The sequence below is a fragment of the Martes martes genome, assembly GCF_963455335.1.
Source record: "Martes martes genome assembly, chromosome: 5".
NCBI lineage: Eukaryota > Metazoa > Chordata > Mammalia > Carnivora > Mustelidae > Martes > Martes martes.
In genome coordinates this window covers 46,974,016-46,986,942 of record NC_137892.1, presented here as the reverse complement: position 1 = coordinate 46,986,942, position 12,927 = coordinate 46,974,016, and the positions used below count along the sequence as shown (strand labels likewise).

At 45.8% G+C, this 12,927-nt stretch overlaps 1 protein-coding gene across 1 annotated transcript in view; it reads right to left on the bottom strand.

Annotated features, from left to right (window-relative positions):
- The window catches only part of ERAP1 (endoplasmic reticulum aminopeptidase 1), a 40,253-nt gene extending 39,321 nt beyond the window's left edge, over positions 1-932 (bottom strand). Inside the window, exon 1 of the mRNA XM_080804831.1 lies at positions 865-932. The gene's annotated coding sequence lies outside the window, so the exon portion shown is untranslated. The remainder of the gene's footprint in view (positions 1-864) is intronic.
- Between the last annotated feature and the right edge of the window lie 11,995 nt (positions 933-12,927).

The following is a 12,927-nucleotide window of genomic DNA, read 5'->3' as shown; positions in this document are numbered from 1 at the left end:
AGCACAATTCCAAATCCTTGGGAAAAGCAAAGCACTGGCCAACTTTTTAAAGGTTTTTGTTCTTGTTTTTCCTCCTGAGTTGAGAGCAGATACTCTGGGCATTTGCCAGAAAACTGAGCTTTTTCTTACCGAACCTGACCTACACAAAGAACCTCCAGGAAAACGGCAAGGAAGTGACTGCTCTTCTCCTTCCATGAAATTAACTTGCAGGCCCCCCTGGCAAATAAGGCACCCAGAGAGGAAACTTTAATTTGCTCCAACAGTAGAACTTTATCTGAATAAGACTCAGCTAGAGCCAGAGTGAAGGGAAGACAATTGCTGGAAGTACAGGAGAAGCAAAGAAAGAACTGATATCTTGGGGACATTCATGGACTCCGATCCTTCAACACGCCCAACCAGTAGTTAATACAAAGCCACGTTCGCTTCTCTGCCAACTATCCCCAAGGTACCCTTCTCAGCAGAACGCGCCGTCCTCCCCGCCCCTCCATTTGGCGCCACTCGCGAGGCGGGGGGGATCCGGAGGCTGGCAGGAGCCCAGCGGCGAGACGTGCACCGGAGGGAGGCTCCCGCCGGTCAGGAAGTAGCGCGGCCGCGAGAACGCGCGTAACAGGCGCACTGGCCCTGCGCCCCCCGCGTTCTCCCGCCCGAGAAGGACCCGAGCAAGGCTGGGCTGGTCGCCAAACACAGCGCCTCCCCGCGGACCCGGGCCCCGGTCCCACGACTCGCCCCGGCCCGGCGTCCCCCCGCCTCGCGCCCCGGGTCTTCGGGCCTCCCCGGCGGGCACCCGAAGGTTGCCGGGACGGAGCCCTTCTCCAGCCCCGCGACCGCTCCCCGAGGGGTTTCCTGGGGACCTGCGCGCTGTACCTGGGGGGTCTGCGACGCGACCAGCTCGCCCTCGCGCCGCTGCCGCCGGCCTCTCCTACCCGGAACAGAAAGTGAAAGCGGAGCCCGGGCAGCGGCGCGAGCGGCGCGCCAGGTGCGCGTCGGCCGGGGCGCTCCTAACAGGCGCCGGAGAAGCGCCGGCGGAGGCGGGAGCTGGGGAAGGAGAAAGCTGGCCGTGGGGGCGCGCGAAGGAGACCGCGGGACCCCGAACGGGAATTCACAAATGCGTGCTGCGCGCAAGGGAAATGGCCGCGTTGCAGTACAGGGGGGATCGGTGGGGAGGAGCACTCCTTCCAGAACGCAGACCATTCTGAGTGTGTCTTTGCGGCTGTAGTTTTCGACGGTTAGCCGTTGGCGCAGCGAGGGCTTGGAGAGCATTAAAAAAGGGTGGGTGCTGCGGAAAGTGACCCAGGCTGGACTCCAGCTCGCCGCTCCAAGGAGTCTGCACGCGCTCCACGCCAGTTGGACTCAAGCGGTGTCCATCAGCTCGGCTCTGCAAATGGGCTGCGAGCTCGTGGCCCGCCTCCGAAAGGAACAAAAAGCGCCCAGCGACGCATTCTCTGCGAAATGCTGAATCCTTGGGCTTCTAATGGAGGAGAGTTAAGCTAGGAGATGTCTCAGGGTAGGAAGGGGATACAGATAGCCTCCCAGGAACTTCCCCGCCACCCCCTAGGGACTCTTGGGCCCCCAAGATTTGATGGTCCCCACATTAAAACATTTCCTCTGCTTTATCAAATCAGATAACCATTTCTCCGCTCCCCTTAGAACATGAAGACTGGACTGAAATGTCCAAAAAAGCCCATCTTTAAACAATTGAGGGTAAATGAGGTAACAAGACAAGAAAACACAGGCATTTATATTCATCAAATGCTACGTGTTGCTGAGTGGACCAGCACCTCCGGGATCTTTTTCTTACTGTACTCAGGCTTTCTCCTCTCTTTTCTTTCCTAGCCTTCCCTTTGAGAGTTTGGGCTTCCAAGTCACTGGAACAGTATTTCTCAACTTTTATTTCTCAATTTTATGTTTGTTTGAAAAATAACAAAATATATTTTGTTCTGCATATTCTCTCCAGTCAAGGATATTTTGTAATATAAAAATAACATTCTGTCCCCAGCCCCAAACAGGGTGAGAGCAAGGCAAGTTGTTTACAATTCAACAAGAAATGGGCTTTGGGATTAAGCGATTTTTTTCTTCATTTGCAATTGTGGCAGGTGTGTCAGCCCATAGCTATAGCTTCCAAGGCCTCCAGATGTCAGTGAGTGATCTGCTTTGCTCAGATGAGAACTTCTTATGCAGTAAATTCATGCATGCTTTGTGGATCTGGAGGGGAAAATGGAAGATCTCCAACACAGGCATATTGAATAATAGCAGGTGTTCCCTAAGAATCTAACAAACCCCTTAGCAGGGACTGTGATCACTTTCCAATTCACCTGTTCACTGAAAGCAACAAATAATAAATAAAGCCAACCTCATTTTGTGTTTAGTATGCATGTAATTAAAAAGATGGAAAAGAAGAATGAAACAGCCAAAATGTCCAGTGACATTTTAAAGACTAATGTCTATGTTGCTTCAGTGAGGGTTGAACCACAGAGAACAGAATACTTTCAAGCTCTTTAATGAAAAAGGGATTTATTGCCGGCTTTTACATGACTTACATAATAATCATTTGGAAGGTTTTGAAAACACACACTAGGGGGAGTCTCCAAGAACAAATTCCAAAGCCATAATGTAGAAGTTGGCCACCATTGGAACTAGTTCTCTTGCTACAACTCAGAAGCCATCTGCTCAATTGGGCGGCAGCTAGCACAGGGGCTGGCTTTGGAACCATGTCATGATGTTAACAGTCTGTCCAGCAAAATGAGTAGCTCAAGCCGGGCCTCTCTCCACACTTAAAACTCAGTTTCAGGGGCGCCTGGGTGGCTCAGTGGGTTAAAGCCTCTGCCTTCGGCTCAGGTCATGATCCCAGGGTCCTGGGATCGAGCCCCACATCGGGCTCTCTGCTCAGCAGGAAGCCTGCTTCCTCCTCTCTCTCTGCCTGCCTCTCTGCCTACTTGTGATCTCTCGCTGTCAAATAAATGAATAAAATCTTAAAAAAAAAAAAAAAAAAAAAACCTCAGTTTCAAATTCAGCTGCCCTACCAGTGCTTCTTTTTGGTGGAGCCTAATGAACACCCAGAACCTAGGTGCAAGAAGATCTGGGAAAAGAAGTATTTGCTTTCCAGACTCTAAGGTGGTGTGAGGAATTCTGATACAAGGTGGGAAGACATACCGAGTAAGCCAGTCACAATATGCACCATAAATATTAAACTGTATCGAAACTGAACAAATAGGGGTACCTGGGTGGCTCAGCTAGTTAAGCGGCTACCTTCAGCTCAGGTCATGATCCCAGGGTTCTGAAATCGAGCCCCTGTGTCTGGCTCCCTGTACAGCAGAGAGACTGCTTCTCCCTCTCCTGCTGCTCCCCTGCTTGTTCTCCCTCTCTGTCTGTCAAATAAATAAATAAAATATTTTTTTTAAAAAGAAACAAACAAATAAAAAAACAATTATAAGGAGATCTCAAGTAATTTTGAATGTGTTTATGGACAAAAAATAATAATTGGAAAATTGATTGTAAATCTAATGAGAGGCATGGGGCCCTTGGGTGAATGATGAATATTTACCTCTGTGATATAAACACACTGCCAAGCATCAAGTTATGATTTATTATCTCTGAATGTCTCTAGGGGCTTTTCTCCCCACTTTTGTCTGTTCAGCATGTGTTCTTCCGTTCCTGGAAAATGCATAGTTTCATAACTCAATCTCAGTCTAAGACGAACATAGCACCCCATTCTCTGGCCACAGTGATTAGCCCAAGCGACATAGGCTGGTTGGATCTGAGAACCCAGAGGGGGTCCCATAGGACCCAAGATGGTCTTGGCTTCATGCAGGTTAGAAATAAAATAGAAGCCAAGAGGAAGTGAGGGCAGAATTTACTGAAGATGTAGAGAGACTAGAGATAGAACGTCTGGGAAACTGGGTCTTCGCTTGGGTCTGGGGGTTTTACTGAGAACTGAGATCTGGTATACATGTCCTCCAGGCATCTAGGAATTGGTCAAAACAAGGGTGAGTGTTCAAGTGTTCTCCATAAATCACTTGGGCCCTGGAGCCAGGGGTCTTGGCGTCAAGGTGTCTGGAAAACATACAGGATGACCTCAAGTGATCACCCCTCAGATGTTATCTATTGTGCTGGAAGAGAAAAAAAAAATCATTAACTCCTTGGCCTTTATAAGGAGGACCTACATTCACTCTACTATAAGTCATATGTAAGGTGGGGGTGTAGGTCCTAGCAAGAAAAGAAGCAGGGAAAGGAGAAAAAAAATAAAGAGGAGTTCTTCATGGAGTCCCTTTCATTTCCCTGTATCACAAGGACTGGCATGTGACAAAAGCCAGGGCAATAAGAGGCCTTGCCCAGCATTGTTCTGGCTGATGCTGGCAGAGAAGACTCTTTTATCTTTCCTTTTTTTTTTTTTTTTTTTTGTGATCCCAGTGCTGGAAGAATATGGCCTTGGACTTAACAGGGCCAAATTCCCACTGGGACAATGCCTAAGAAAATGAACCCCATACCAAAGAGGACAAAAAGAAATAAGAGGCAGAGTTTGTGAGATCCCTTTTTGCACATATTTTCTGATCTCTCCCTCAAGGCCTGAAGCTGCCTCCTTCCTGAGGCTAGTTCTTCAGGCCTTGGCGCCATCCAGCAAACTTCCAAAAAACCAGCTCTTTTTGGATTAAAACTTACTGAACGGGCTATCAGAGGCATGCGATTTTAAGAGAGGTAACAAATCACAGTCTCAATTTTATAACCCACTAACTCCACTAGTCACTTACTGGAAGGTGGTGTCCTTTGTGTCCCATGGGACATGTGAGATTTTTTTTTTTTTTCCTTTGCTTCCCATACATTGTTTGAAGCTGACTGACCTAGATTCCAACGAAGCCTAAACCTGAAGTACATTTTACATCAACCAACCCGATTTAAGTAATTTTGATAATGTCCCTCAATTTCAGATAAGCACCCCCTAAGGTCCATTCCATTTTTTGACAGACTCCTTGATAAAGCTGCCACAGCAGAATCATCACATCTTCACTCTACAGTTGCCTGCTGGATAGTCTGGAGAGCCCCAGAAATTTCACTGGTGATGGGGAACAACCAGAGGAAAGGGACTGTGACACTGGGAAGGGAGGAGAGCCTATGGCTCCATGGGTCAGGCTTTGTTAAGTGGGGTGCACGCGTGTGTGTGCGTGTGTGTGGGGGGGTGTGTGTGACAGAGAGGGATAAAGGGGAATCAGAAACTTTTCCTACCATTAACACTCAGGTGTATTTCTTTTACTTGCCTTTCAGTGTCCTCAAAGCTCAGTTCTACTGTAAATTCGAATGGCAAAAAAACCTGCCCCAGAATCTGTCTTTTCAGACACCACAAGACCTGATCAGATCAGCCTTTAGAAATATGGCATATGAAATAATCATTCACAACGATGTTTTAAATCAGGGATGTGTTCTGAGGATTGATTAACATCCCCCTTTCTAAACACTGTGTGCATTCAGCACAGTCTTGTCATATTCTGTGAATGATATCGTTGCCTTCCAGGACATCAGCAAAAAAATGAACACATAATAGACTTTCATCAGCTGTGGATTTACTATTCACTGTTTTGACTCTCTGGGGGAGGATTCCATATCTAGAACTTGAGTTGTTGGTAATTTCCCTGAGGCATGCATTAGAATTATATTGGCCTGGGCGCCTGGGTGGCTCAGTGGGTTAAGTCTCTGCCTTTGGCTCAGGTCATGATCTCAAGGTCCTGGGATCGAGCCCCACATCGGGCTCTCTGCTTGGCAGGGAGCCTGCTTCCTCCTCCCTCTCTCCGCCTACTTGTGATTTCTCTCTGTCAAATAAATAAATAAAATCTTTTAAAAAGAAATTCAATATTCTTAAAAAAAATGTATTATATTGGCCTGATGTGAGAGGAGGAGCCCTTTGATCCTTGAGTGGACCTGCCCAACCAACCAGGCAGAATCCACACCCCAGTCCAATCCTGTTGTTCTCTGCTCATCATCACAGGCATGGTCAATTTCTGAAGTGGTAAAAATCTCAAACAAACAAACCTGAAGCTGCATTTCTAAAATTTCATGAAGGAGCTTGAAGCTGTCACAAAGCTTTAAAACTCACTTTACTGCGTTTTACAGGAGAGAATATGTACTCAAATGTATTTAAAATTGCAGTCCTGCAAAGCCTTGCAAAAATCTGCTGTACAGACTTCTCTGCTGGCAGATCTAGAAGGAAAGCAGGCCTGGGCATTCCGTCCCTTGGGCCCAGCTGAAACATGAGGGGGAAAGGGGGCTGAAGGATTCCCGATCATGTCCTGAGCCTAGATGAGTACCAAAGTCAAAGCAAGAAAAAGCCAGACCTACCCAGGAGCTCTGTGAAAACGGGGAGATGAGACACAGAGTTCAGAAAGGAGCTCTCAAAGCAAGAGGAATCTGAAACTGGTAAAAACACGAGTGGCCAAAGGTAGCACATCTCAGTAATAAAAACTGGTGCAAAAAAAACACACGAAACAACAACAACTGGTGCATTTTGAGCATTTCCTGTGTGCGGAGTGCTATGCCAAATGCTTCAGATGAAATGCATCATTTAATTCTCAGGAACACTCTAGGGTATGTTCTGTTATCATTTCCAGTGAGAAAAACAGAGGCTCTGTAAGGTAAGTTACCGCTGGGATGTATAGCGAGGCAGTGACAGCCAGGTTACTGGTGGAACCAGGATGTTCTAGAGATGAAGTGCTTCTGCTTCTCAGAGCTCTCCTGGTGTAGGTTAACTTGCCTGCCATCTTAGTTTAAAAGGGATCAGTGAGGGGCAGACTCTTCCAAGTGCGGTTATGATCTTGCCTTCAATCTAGTCACCCGAGCTATGAGCCATTAACACAACATTATCATCTAGGACCTTTGCTCCTTTACCCATCAACCTTCCCCGGGCCTGTCAATATTACTTCCAAAGGGTGTCTCGAATCCTTCTCTTCCTCTTCTTTCCAGTTGCCTCTAGTCATCTCACCTGTGCTATTATAAATACCCTCTTAACTAGTACTGTAACTGCTAACTTCCTCTTCTTCAATCTGGTTTCTGTACTGTCATCTGTCTAAGCTACCATCCAGGGGTGCCTGGGGGCACGGTTGGTTAAGCATCTGACTCTTGGTTTGGGCTCAAGTTATGATCTCAGGGTTGTGGGATTGAGCCCCACATTGGCCCCACGTTGGGGCTCTGCACTCATTGGAGAGTCTGCTTGAGGATACTCTCTCCCTTTCCCCATACATTCTCTCTCTCTCAAATAAATAAAAATCTTTAAAAGAAAAAAAAAGAAAGCGATTACTATGATGGGAGAAGGGGAGAGTATGTGGGGAGCAGGGAGGGCAGGGGTATAAGGAGGGGACAGGGAGGGACGCAGAATCAAAAACATTGTCCAGTGAAAACATGGGCTCAGAAACCTAAATAAAGTCCTGAGAAGGTATCATTCCAACTAGAACAAAACAGAAATCCAAAAACTGGGTCTCAGGCAGAGAGGCTACAACTAGATTCAGCCAGAAAAACAAGCTGAGAAAGTGTGTGAATAGAAGGTATAGATTTCTTGGGAGTGGGGTGGGGAGAGGGTGGTGGGGTTATGGACATTGGGGAGGGTATGTGCTATAGTGAATGCTGTGAAGTGTGTAAACCTGGTGATTCACAGACCTGTACCCCTGGGGCTAATAATACATTATATGTTAATTAAAAAAAAAAAAAAAAGAAGGTACTGATTTCTTATACAGGCCTTTAGATTTGCCTGTGAGTGGGAAGAGACAGGTGCTCTTAAGAAGAGGGTATCATGCTGTGCTATGCTATGTAACAATTTAGTCGCTAGAAACAAGACACATTTATTGCTTCACAGTTTCTGGGGATGTGGCTTAGAGGCACAGCCTATTTGGGTCCTCTGCTAAGGGTCTCACGAGATGGTAATTACGGTGTCATCCAGGAGGCACCTGGGTGGCTCAGTAGGTTAAGCGTCTGATTCTTGATTTCGGCTCAGGTTGCAATCCCGGGGTGGTGGGATGGAGCCCCATGTTGGATTTTGAGATGGGCATGGAGTCTGCTTGGAATTCTCTCTCTGCCCCTTCCCACCTTCCCCTCTCCGCCTCTTAAAAAAAAAAAAAAAAAAAAAAAGATGTCATCCAAGACTGTGGTCTCATCTAAGGCTTGACTAAGGAAGGATCTGCTTCCAAGCACACCCGGGCTGTTGAGGAATTCAGTTCCTTTAGTTTCTAGGACTGAACTTGTCAGTTTCTTGGGGCTGTTGACTGAAGGCTGCCCTTATCTCTCAGGGAATACCTGCAGTTCTTTACCATGTAGGGTCCCCCAGCATGGCTGTCTACCTTCTCAAAGCCAGCAAGGCAGGAAGCAACTCAATCAAGGTGCGCTTTATACTCATCAGTAACACAATCACAAGATCATACACACCCCATCACCTTTGCTACATTCTATTAGTTAGAATCAAGTGGCAGCTCCTGCCCATACTCTCAGGCAGGGGATCACACAGGGACATAGATACCAGGAGGCAGGGATTGGCGGGGGGAGGGGGGGTCACCTCAGGTGTCTATCCATCAGAGGTACCAAGAAATTTTGACACCACTTCTTACCTTACCTCTCCCCAAAGGTCTACTCCCATCACCCTAATCCAGGGCCACACAATTTCTTGCCTAGATACTACAATGGCCTCCAAATTCTCCTCCTTTCTGGCTTGCCTCCTTACAGAGCATTTCACACACCAGGCAAAGCTGTCTCCTTCAAATAGACAAGAATCTTAGTCCCTCACTTAAGTGTGCAAAATTTAACACATTTTAAAATCGTATTTAAGTTAACAAACTCTACCTTAAGATTTCATCCCACTAGATTGTTGGGATATCCAGTCTCGATTATTATGGGCTTCATTTCACCCTTCCCCCTAGGGCACAACCATGGTCGTAAGGCCTTAAGCACTGCCGAAATAGCCCTGGGTCTTGGGTTTTACTGGTTACCATGGAGATACTTCTTCAGCTTCAAGTCAAGGGTATCTGCTTTTCCGGGCCTTGCTGGTTCAGAGATAGCTTTGGCCCTAGGTGCCAACCTTCCCGAAGGCAAGATGTGCCCAGCCTCTCTGACATCTTGGGCCTCCCCAGGGACATCGTTACCTAGCGGTACACTTGTTCCTTCTATCTTTGGGATGCCCACACCTTCACCTTGACCTAGGTTGAGAATTCAAAATACCTCTTGCTATTTTCCATTTCCTCCACCCCCCACTGAGTCACCCAAATATTTGGCTTTTCTCACAGATGTTGCTTTTGAGCAAGTTCTGCTTTAGGGCACACAAATGACCCTAAAAGAGGTATATTAAAAACTCAGTTATCTGCTTGAGATAGAGGACTCAACAAGACAGGGAGAAAAACACACAAATTAATACTTCAATTTTCTTTCACTATCTTCCTTCAGGAAATCTACATACTCGGACAGAAAATCCCACCCTTTCCAATGTCCTCCAAGAGGATGAGACTCAGGTTCCTGTGTCGAAGCATCTGGCCCTGGACAGGAACTCCTACACAAAAATCGAAGCCTGCTCATGGAAGACTCCTTGTCCTAGACCCCCCAGGCCAGGCAGATGAATGTAGGTACTTGATGAAGCTCTCACTCGAACAGACCCACTTCCTGGGGACATTTCCCTTGAAAAGAGTCCTTCTTAGCACTGGCCCTTCTCTCACTAACCACCCCACCTTAATGCACCCACCCACCCAAATTAGGAGGTAGCTCACATTAAGGAGGGAAGCCCGACAGTGGCTGCTATGTGAGTTGGCCGGGCCTTTCCCTGTTTCTTTTTCCCCTGTTAGATGAGACCCACCTCCTCCCATCATCTGTTGTCCTTTCCTCCACCCAAGCCTCAAGGGCCTCATTTCCCACCCTCCTCTCTGCACTTTAGCCATACTAGCCTTTTAGTTTATTTTTTTGTTTTTTATTTTTAATGATTTTATTTATTTATTTGGTGGAGAGATGGAGAGTACAAGTAGGCAGAATGACAAGGAGAGAGAGAGGGAGAAGCAGGCACCCCGCTGAGCAGGGAGCCTGATGCAGGGCCTGATCCCAGGACTCTGGGATCATGACCTGAGCCAAAGGCAGATGCTTAACCCACTGAGCCACCCAGGCACCCCCATACTAGTCTTTTATTTTTTCTAGTGCGTTGTTTTTCTTCCAGCCCCATGACTTCATACATACTCTTCTAGCTGACTGAGTCCCCCTAGCTCCTGCTTCTCCTAGCTTACGCCAATTCTTCCAACTCTCAGATGCCCCTGCTTTATCTCTCTGAGGGCAACAGAAGATATAGGTACCAATCGAGTCGAACCCTCTGAGAAACCAGAATAATTCCACTGTCTAATCCCCCTCAAATTTCCCAACATCACCTGCAACCCAGTCATGCCTTAGCTCTGTCATCGCCTGCAAAGGGTTCCTACGTTTTAAAGAAAAAAATATATTTCACTTTCATTTAGTTCAAAATACTTTTCATTTCTTTTGACACATCTTCTTTGGCTTATGTGTTATTTAGAAATGTGTTATTTGGTCTTCTACTACCTCAGGATTTCTGGCTATCTCTCTATGACTCATTTCTAGTTTGAGTCCATTGTAGTCTGAAAGCATATTTTGTATGACATTTATTCTTTTAAGTTTGGTAAAGTATGTTTTATGATCCAGACTGTAGTCTGTCTCAGCAAATGTTCCATGTGAGCTGCAGAATCTGTCATCCTGCTACCATTAGATGAAGTATTCTATAAATGCCAATTAGAGCCCATTGATTAATTGTTATGTCTCTTTTTCACCATTAAATCCCTGGGATATAACAGAGAACAGGACCCATAGAATGTACTCCAAAAAGTTATTGAATAAGAGGACAAGGAGCAAGCAGGAGGAGGGGAAGAACAGATACAGAGATTTCATATGTCATTCCCCTAATGAAAAGCTTTTAAGAGGGGCGCCTGGGTGGCTCGGTCCTTAAGTGTCTGCCTTTGGCTCAGGTCATGATCTGTGATCCCAGGATTGGGCCCTCTGCTGGGCTTCCTGCTAAGGCAGCCTGCATCTCCCTCTCCTTCTCCTCCTGCTTATGTTCTCTCTTGCTGTCTCTCTCTGTCAAATAAATAAATAAAATCTTAAAAAAAAAAAAAACACCAAACACCTTTCAATAGTTCACTATAATCTATACAATACATTTTAACTATTGTTCTTCCTATTCAGTATTAATATGTCACAATCTATTTACTATATTTCTTCTGTAACAAATGCAATTATTCTATGTACCACTGTAGAAGGGGGGAGGGAAACTACTGCCAAGAAAATTGTGAGATGCCATCAATTTTGGAGATGCTTTGCTATGAAAAAACATGAGTCATAGAGTTGATAAAATATTGGCGTTAACTACAAGTCTGTCTTGCATGATAGATGGGCCCATAGCTTCTTTATTTTTGGGTCCCCAGCACCAAATACAGGACATGACACAGAATAAACACTCAGTGACTTTGGTTCAGTCATCTGATGTGTCCCTCATTCCCCACCACCAGACACCTGGCTTTCCTTCACTCCCCAGCCTCGTAGCCTTTGTGCTCTAAAGCTGTCAGGGCTCCTGGCTGGCCAGAGATTTTAATTTCTTTTGAATCGCATTTGCTCCACAAAATTCTGACACCTTTTCTCTTGTCTCATGACTTTGCTGTAGCCTGTCAGCTACATTCCAGCTAAGTATCTGCCAGACTCACCTGTGTGCTCTTGGAGCTACTTTGAGAAAGTGACGTCCTTCTCTGGACTCTGCCCACTCCCTCCAGGCCTCCACCCTGAGCCTAGTGATGTGGCCTGTGATGTGGCCAGTTTGCTGAGACAAACCTGTGGGGAGGAGAATTTGGGCAGAGAGAACTTCCAGAAACTTCAAATAAGTTGTTAATTACTCCTGTCTACTCCCAGGGCTGGCCTTTCTCTAAGCTTTGTTTATTTTGAATATCTGTTTGGGAAAGCAAAAAGAAATAAGTAAAACTCAAGGATCTTCATCTTGTTCAAATGAACCCGATTCCTTTTAATCCCTTTTACATAGGACTACTTTAAAAGGATGATCCTTCAGAGAGAAACAATTACATGATTTCATTCATATGTGGAATCTGAGAAACAAGGCAGAGGATCACAGGGGAAGAGAGGAGAAAATGAAACAAGTCGAAACCAGAGAGGGAGACAAACCATAAGAGACTCTTAATCACAGGAAACAAACTGAGGGCTGCTGGAGGGAGGGGGGGCAGAGGGAGGGGATAACTGGGTGATGGACATTAAGGAGGCTGTATGATGTAATGAGCACTGGGTGTTATATACAACAAATGAATCACTGAACTCTATCTCTGAAACTAATAATACACTATATGTTAATTAATTGAATGTAAATAAAATAAAATTAAATTTGAAAAAATAAAAGAATGATCCCAGGGCACCTGGGTGGCTCCATCAGTTGGGTGTCCGACACCTAATCTTGGGTCAGGTCTTGATCTCAGGGTCTTGATCTCATGAGTTCAGGCCCTGTGTGATTTCAAAAAATTTTAAAAATAAAAAAAAGTTAAAGAATGCTTCCAAATGGGTATCTTGGTGGAGTGAACGTAGCCTCTCAGTTTAGCCAGCATGGTGGTTTATTTGTTTTTAAACATGTGAATTGGCTATACATTCTCTAGTTGGCCAGCATATCATTTCCTAACCATCGTACTGTGGTAGGTTCATATAGTCCCATTACCCCCCTGGACCTCTCAAAGTGTCTGAATTTTTGACCCCTGCCTTGAATGTGTGGTTTTTCTTCTCCAGAAGGACCTCTAGCTCACCATGTCCCCTTAAGTTTCTTACCCTCATTTAAGATTAATTGGCCATTAGGGGTGGGTCAGTTTCTCTCACTGTAGGGGAAACTATGCCCCAAAGATTAAATAAACTGGTTATAGAAATGTTTATTAGATA